A 9,053-nucleotide genomic window follows, 5' to 3' on the forward strand; every position below is an offset into this window, starting at 1 on the left:
AGAGAGTCATTGATCGAGCCCACAACCCAGGCATGTGCCCTGACCGGGAATCGAACCCTGATTGCCTGGATCCTAGGTCGATGCTCAACCTCTGAGCCAGGCCCGGCCGGGCTAACTAAGATCTTAAGACAATAATTCTCAGGTATTTTTCTCTGTCATTTCTCTTCTGTCTAATGAAAAGGTCACTCTCTAGCCTTTATAAATTTAATAACTAACATTTTGGAAAGTACTTCCAGAAGTAAAAGTCTCAGCGTTTATAACTTTGTGTGATATCTACTTTATGTCATTATAAAGTTTCACTAAAATGAGTAGAATTTATCTATTGAAGCTCAGTTACAATAGCCTGAGTGAAATGACACAAGAACGTGCCCCTTTATACATACATTCATCTGCCAAACCCAACTGACTCAATCAAAAAATATTCTACAATAAAAGGAACAAAAACGACGCAGTTTCAGGATGCAGCTACAAATTTAAACTCAGTTCTGAGTTTGTGACATTATCATCTCTATGCTTCAATATAAAGAAAACCCCAACATAATAGTTCAATAATCTTCCACAAGAAAAAGTTTTATTCTCTGATTTCCTCAAAACATTACTACAGTAATGGTAACGAGATTTTTAAGTAATAAGCCGAAAATACCAAAGAGAACAGGAAAGTGCTTCTGTTTCACGTAATTTAGTGGAGCAAATAACTTGAGGAAAATCTCCTGCAACAGATGCCTAAAAGTTCTGGATAAATTGGTTTTTTAAGTCTTTAAATTCATGGCTGGGCTTTTTTTTTTTTTTTTTTTAATCCTCACCAGGGGGAAATTTTTTCTATTGCTTTTTCAGAGAGAGTAGAAGGAGGAGAGAGAGAGAGAGAGAGAGAGAGAGAGAGAGAAACATTGATGTGAGAGAGACACATCGATCGATTGCCTCCCACACAAACCCTGACTGGGGCTGGTGATCGAGCCTGCAACTGATGTATGTACCCTTGGTGGGAATCAAACCCGGGATCCTTCAGTCTGCAAGCTGTCGCTCTAACCACTGAGCCAAACTGGCTAGAGCATGGCCCGTCATTTAAGGAGAAACTCTCCATAGGCCGAAAAATGAATCTAAAACTTAAGTGAGGCACTTAAATGTAAGAGCTAACAGCTACCACTGGACCTTCTGCTGACCAATAATATATTAGATTTCTAGCTTTTTGGTCTTTATACAAACAGTGGCACTAGGGAAAATGCCTAGGACCCAGGGTGCCAGGTCAGGTGAGATGAGACCCACCAATAACTCCCTCAGAGATAAGATGAAAATGGAAGGAGATGGTAAGGAAATGTGCCTGTTTTACCTTAGCTCTGGGAGAAGGGAGAGGTTTCCTCTGGGAATTCCTAGCCACAAGCTGGCCCTGCACAAAGACAAAACCTGTACTACCTTGGGTGTGAAAAACTCCAAAGTGAGAATTTAGTTTAAAACACTCCCAAGTGGCTGGCAGAAATCAATATAAATACTAGAGGACCCCAACCTGGGGGATTCAAATCTCTCTGGTGACAGGCACCAATTTTTCTGGGACTGTTACTAAAGAGCTCTGTAAGGCCATACCACTTAGAAAGTCTGCTGTCCATATTGCCCTCAATTTCCAAGAAAAGTAAAAAGAGCAAATGGAATTCTGAAACTCAATTTAGCAAAGTTCTCAGAGACTTTCAAAACTCTATAGTCTAAGACAGCGATTTTCCACTTTTTCATCTCACGACACACATAAACTACCAAAATTCCAAGGCACACCAAAAATGTATTATATTTTCTGCCAATCTGACCAAAAAAATAGGTATAATTTTGACTGATTTACAAAAAAATAATAGTAATACCTACCCTTTTTGCTCCAAAGTGACTTTTTTTAAAATCAGTTGCCTATATTTGTATATAAGCATTTCTGGTACCAAGAATTAACCGGTCAGTCACAATCTTATTATGCAATGTGACCAATAAGATACAGCTCTATTATATGACCTATATACAGGGGCAGGCAAAAGTAGGTTTATAGCTGTGAGTATGGGAAACACGCAGCTTATTCTTATGTTTATTTATTATTGTATTATTTTTGGTGTGAATAACTATAAACCTACTTTTCCCACCCCTGTATTTATGGTTCAAGACAAGGCATTCACACCGATGGTCGTGCCTCTGACTAAATAGTCAGGTATTTGCACACTTTAAAAATTCTTGCAGCACACCAGTTAAAAATAGCTGGTCCTGCATGCATATATGCATAACCCATGGACACAGACAACAGCATGGGGAATGCCTGGGATGAGGCGGGGTTTGGGTGGGTGGGGGGCACAAAAATGGAGAAAATGGGAGACATCTGTAACACTGTCAACAATAAAATACAATTTAAAAAAAAAAAAAAAGCTGATCTGGCCAGGTGGCTCAGTGGTTGGAGCGTCATTCCGTACATTAGAAGGTTGTGGGTGTTTTTCCCGGTCAGGGCAGAGACCTAGGTTGCGTGTTTGATCCCCAGTCAGAGCAGGTACGAAAGGCAACTGGTCAATGTTGCTCTCTCACATCGATGTTTCTCTCTCTCTCCCTTCTCTGCGCTCTCAAAAAATCAATAAACAAGTCCTCTGGTGACAATGGAAAAAAAAATGCTGGTCTGATATTCTCATTGGCTTTAATGACTCCTCGAGGTCCAACAACCCTTGCCTGATGAGTAATAGGCCTGTCCAGGCATCTAGGAATACTACAGCTGATTCTAGACTCCACATATGACTAGCAAGCACACATGACGCTCGTGTGATACACCCAGTTTTATCATCAACAGGTATGAGCCAGCTGCCTTTCCTCAAAACCCTCCCAAAACCCAAAGGTTTGGTCTTCTGAGAGAGGAAATTTACGCACGAACTAGTGAAAGTGTACAACCAAACTAACTGCTGGGGTTGTACACGATTTCCTTTAAGGGGAGCCACCCGACTTCCCTTGGTCCTATTTCCTTATAAATAAGATTATTTTCTGGATAACTGGACTCCATCATTTTATTAGGCAACTTTTTAGGTGGCAAACAATACAAAGAGAGATAGCCAGAAATCTAGGATCCACTAACATGTCATATCTAGAGAAAAGGACTCCTATCTCCACCAAAACTAACACTTAGTGAGAGCTAGCTTTGGCGCCTGAACTTTCACAGATATGGAACTTGAAACAGAACTAAGGAGCAGATAGTGCATATTTGGAAGCTGTCTCACTATATCCAATTTTATAAGTAAAACACACTATTTTTTGTTTTACTTTAAATCTGCCTAAATAATGGTCTTGACACTTAAATCTCATCACCTAAAATAAGACAACTCTTTATAAGTGGCCCCAAATCATAAAAAACTATTTTACAACCTCATGGGGGTATTTTGACCCAAAACAGATAACTGGCCACTAATGACTAAATTTGTAACACAAAACTGCATTTGTAACACTATTAGATCTATAACACAAAAGCCTATTGGCTACCTCCTGCAAACTGGGCAGACTTGTTACCTTGGTAAATGGATAACTGCCTTTAAGTAGTCCATCATCCAGGGTCCATTTTGACTCATCAATTTCTCTTTTAGAAAAAGAGATTAGATAACTTAATGAAAGGAGAAAAACTGGGCCATGATTTGGACTGAATCCCTAAGCACTCATAAAGAATTCTGGATTGCTTCCTTTTCTCCTCTAGACTTTTTACTTCACTTTACAAGAGGCCTAGAAGTAGGGAGACATGAGAAAAGCAGGATAGCCAGAAAAAGCTGCAGCTAATAGAACTCATCTGATATAATGCTGGTGCCTTGAGAGCGAGCATGTGCTGTTTTAGGGGGAAATGGTGTGTTTGTATCCCTGTGGACCTCTCTAGCACAAAGAAATCACAAAATTAATTTGGCTAATGAGCCCATATCTGGTACTACACTCATTATACTGGAAATGAAATCTGTTCTTCTGGCTTAATTTGGGCACCCTTGGCTCATGGCTTAGAAGATCTCTACAAACTGATCATAAACTTTCTCTTGGTATTTGTCTGTTATAGGGTCTCAGATAGGTGATCACATGTTTTAAATGCTGCTATGCAACTCTTGTCCCATTACATCATTAAACAAATGATCAATAAAGCCAGGCTGGCGTGGCTCAGCGGTTGACCATCAACCTATGATCCAGGAGATTGAGGTTTGATTCCTGGTCAGGGCACATGCCTGGGTTGCGGGCTCGATCCCCAGTAGGGGCCGTGCAGGAGGCAGCCAATCAGTGACTCTCTCATCATTGATGTTTCTATCTCTTCCTCTCCCTTCCTCTCTCTCCTCTTTCTCTCTCTTCCTCCCTCTTTCTAAAATCAATTTTTTTAAAAAAGAGAGAAAAAAAAAATCTAGGAAACCTGCCCAGGAAGCTAAAGTGGCAAATAACTTTATTTCTCATTTCGAGAACCTCAGAAATCATTTTACTTATAAATTAAGGCCTAGAGAAGTATTGTGATTTGTTCAATGTCACTCAGTTAACTAGTATAATAAATGCGAGAGAAGAAATCTTACAAGACAGAATGTGGCTTAACTGCCAGGGAATGGTAAAGAACAAAACAAAACAAAACCACACTATAGTTTATGAAAAAAATGATTGTGGGCCAGAAAAGACTTACAGGACTTGAGCTGACTCTTGAACCAACAAGTGAATTGTGAGGCATGTTCATGGAACAGCTGATTTCTTAGTTTCAGGAATATTAGTTGGGGTGGGCAGAGGAGATACAATTAGGAGCATTTAAAGTTTCTGACCAAGTACACATTTGATTATGTGGAAGCAGAAAGAGAGCGAGCATTTAGAGAGTTTCAGAGGAATACTCAGGTTGCATAAGCTGAATCTTCCCAAATAGATAAGTTGAAATATCCCAATCCACTAATAACCTCGTTTCTATGGCATGCCTTATTAAAAACACTGAAGCTAGTAAAGCTTTTTTAAAAATAATTAAGTTATTCTTCAGAGTGAAGGTTATTTTCCCTGAATTTAAAATTACTCTCTTGCCCAGCCGGGCGTGGCTCACCAGTTGAGTGTCGACCTAGGATCCAGGCGATCGGGGTTCAATTCCCAGTCAGGGCACATGCCCGGGTTGCGGGCTCGATCCCCAGTTGGGAGCGTGCAGGAGGCAGCCGATCAATGGCTCTCTCATCATTGATGTTTCTATCTCTCTCTCCCTCTCCTTTCCTCTCTCTGAAATCAATAAAGGTATATATTTTTAAAAAAATAAAAATAAATAAAATAAAATAAAATAAAATTACTCTCTTAATTATATTTATTTATTTTAATATGTCTTTATTGACTTCAGATAGAGGGAGAGGGAGAGAGAGAGAAACATCAATGATGAGAGAGTCACTGATCAGCCGCCTCCTGCACCCCCCACTGGGATCCAGCCCACAACCCAGGCATGTGCCCTGACCGGCAATTGAACTGTGATCACCTGGATTCTAGGTCAATGCTCAACCACTGAGCCACGCTGGCTGGACTCTCAATTATATTTAGATTTAAAAGGAATTTCAGATAAATCAAATCTTTATTTGGTCAATTAACTGACTTCTTGGTGGAAGAACAAGATGACTGTGTAGGTAACCACGGTCCCCGCTGCCTCCGGCAACCACGTCAAAAGTACAACTAAAATACAGAACCACCGTCACTCGGAGCCTCCTGAAATCTGGCTGCACAGAAGCCCCACAACCAGGGAGCTGAAGGAGCACCGAGACCATAGGAGGGGCGGAGACGCGGGAGGATCGGGGCTGAATCCTGGAGACACCGCCGAGAGCCCACACCCGGTGCTGCGGGTTAAACCCGGGAGGGAATCTCGGCGGTGGGGGTTTCCCGGAGGAGTGAGGGGTCCCAGCCCCACAGCAGGCCCCCAACCCAGGGCTCCAGGGCTGGGAAGAGACGTCCCCACACCTTCGGGCTGTGAAACCAGCGGGGACTGTGGCTGAGGGTCGCGGAGGCCGCAGGAGCCCCAGCAGCTCCTCTAAAGGGCCCGGCACGGACTCACACGGACGCTCCCTCTGAGCCCAGCATCGGGCAGCCGCCTGAAAGGACCTGGGACACTCGGGGAGGAACTAACCTGCCTCGAATCCGGACGAGAGCTGGAAGGGCGGCTTCCTCCCAGGCAGAAGGGCTGCAGAGGCCATGGCTCCTTAGAGGAGTCCTCCCTGCACACAGCCGGCAGGCAGGCGCCATATTTGAATCGCCAGCACCTGACTCACCTTTGGCCCCGCCCCGTGATTCCCCGAGGCCCCGCCTCTCCCCACCTGCAGCTCATTCAGGCCATTTCCAGGGGCTTTTCTGTGCAAGTGGCCTCTCCAGCCTCATGCTTAGGACTTTCCTAAAATCTCTCAAACAAGCAGCAGCGGGCCCCCTACGGCTTGATAAGTGGCCCCAGGCCTGGCACTAGTGGCAGCCTGCACTGGCTCATAGCTTGGCCTCTCCTGGACACCTCCAAGCCCAGCACAAGCAGCAGCCAACTACGGTTTGCTGTGTAGCTCATGCTGGGTGGCCCTGGGCAAGGCACTGGCAGAGGCTGACTTTGCACCTCCAGGGAGGCCCCAGAGACAGTGCCCCTGGTGGTCAGACTTGACCACGCTGGATTACAACCCTACCACATCCACGAGTGACACACTCAAGGGGCACACTTGAACACCAAAGCTCCACTGAAGTAAATCCAGATCCATAGGGGTGTCTCCAGAACAGCAGCTCTATGGCTATAGTTGCAGCTGGTCCTCACAGCTGATTGGCCTGGGGGTCAATTCCTCCCAGTGACACCAACAGCAACCAAGACTCAACTACAATAGGATAGTGCACACAGCCCACACAGGGGAGCACCTAGAAGGCCCAGCTCAGGTGACTGGGGAGGCTGAGCCACTGGACCCTACAGGACACCTACTACACAAAGCCACTCTACAAATTCCAGAAGACATAGCAGCTCTACCTAATACATAGAAACAAACACCTGGAAGCAGCCAAAATGTGGGGGCAAAGAAACATGTCACAAAGGAAAGAAGAGAAGAAATCTCTAGAAGAGGAACTAAATGAAATAGAACCAAGCAAGCTACTAGATACAGAGTTCATAATTATGGTTATAAGGATACTCAAGGATCTTAGTAAGACTATTAAGAAAACAAGTGAGACCACTGACGACATAATAAAGTACCTATCAGAAATGAAGGCTACACGAACTGAAATGAAGAATAATTTACAGGGAATCAACAGTAGAGCAGAGGATGCTGAGAATCAAATCAGCAATTTGGAACATGAGGAAACAAAAAACACCCAACCAGAAGAGCAAAAAGAAAAAAGAATCCAGAAATATGAAGATAGTATAAGGAGTCTCTGGGACAACTTCAAGAGGCCCAACATTCGTATTATTGGGGTTCCGGGAGAAGAAAAAGCAAGAAATTGAAAATCTATTTGAAAAAATAATTACAGAAAACTTCCCCTAACTGGTAAAGAAACAAGACTTACAAGTCCAGGAAGCACAGAGGGTCCCAAAGAGGCCCACAGCAAGACACATCATGATTAAAATGCCAAAGGGTAAAGACAAAGAGAGAATCTTAAAAGCAGCAAGAGAAAAGCAGTTAGTTACCTACAAGGAAGCATCCATATGACTATCAGCTGATTTCTCAACAGAAACTTTGCAGGCCAGAAGGGGATGGCAACAAATATTCAAGGTGATGAAAACATGAAACTACAACCAAGATTACTCTACCCAGCAAAGCTATCATTTAGAACTGAAGGTCAGATAAAGAGCCTCACAGATAAGAAAAAGCTAAAGGAGGTCATCACCACCAGACCAGCACTACAGGAAATGTTGAAGGGTCTTCTTTAAGAAGCTAATGAACAAAAGAATCTGACAAACTAAACAGATCCAGAGACACTGACGCATGCAACAGACGATCATATTTCAGAGGGAAGAGGGAAGGGGGGTGGAGGGTGGAAAGAGATTAACCAAAGAAGTTATATGCATATATGCATAACCCATGGACACAGACAATAACAAGGTGAAGGCCTGGGGAGGGGGTGGGAGTGTGGTGGAGGGGTCAATTGGGGGGGGGAAATTGGGACACCTGTAATACTTTCAACAATAAAGATAAATTAAAAATATATTTTTTAAAAAACCAAAAAAACCTGACTTCTTCTATTTTCATTTTTCAACCAGTCTGAGTTGTGATGGCACAATGAAAACAAGTTTGAAAGTAATGTTACATACAGCCAAAGGGGTAAAAAGAAGGGACATGACGCTGATATCATTCACGGCCAAAATACTGATATTATCACCATTTCTAATTAATGAGTCAAATAGACATTATTTAAATCTTCAAGTAGAATATTTAATCTAAAATTTTACTCATAGAATTGTACAATTACTCAGTAGGACCACTCATTTAAATTCCATTCCAAATCAATTATCGTATTAATAAAAGATTCGCATTAGAATTAATCTGCCTTATATAAAGCTGGAATAAAACTAACTGAAAGAACTCTACCTTAAACTATGAATCAGAATATCCTAAATAACCCTAAAGTGAGTTAAAATGTTCAAAAATGTTAATTTCATTATAACATAAGTCTAGAACTATGCCTTTTATACACTGGGCTGAACAGAGAGACAACGGACTTGAGAAAAAATTGTTTCCAAAAGCATCACTTACTTCAATAACCTTGATTCTTTATGTGGTACCCAAAATCACAAGACTACAAATACTGCATTCTGATATTTCTGAATAGTATTTGTTCCACTATTCAGGCGAGTGAAATTTTAAGTATTAAAATTTACATTCTAATTTAACATATAGGTTGCTGAATTTTCAGTATTCATACTCAAAAACATCACAAGATTTGAAATAAAAACAGGATTCAAATTGTACCTATTTCTGCCATAGCTGAGCCTGTTCACCTGAAAGATGTGTAATACCTATCAAACGTAGTTGAGACTAAATGAATTATTATAGTAACCTACCTAAGTCCAATAGGTAATCAATCAATGAATGGTAGCTATTATCATAAACTCAGGAATCATCATTGAAACTTTTGTCAGT

This window comes from Miniopterus natalensis, chromosome 1 (assembly GCF_054644295.1).
Source record: "Miniopterus natalensis isolate mMinNat1 chromosome 1, mMinNat1.hap1, whole genome shotgun sequence".
In the NCBI taxonomy this organism is placed as follows: Eukaryota; Metazoa; Chordata; class Mammalia; order Chiroptera; family Miniopteridae; genus Miniopterus; species Miniopterus natalensis.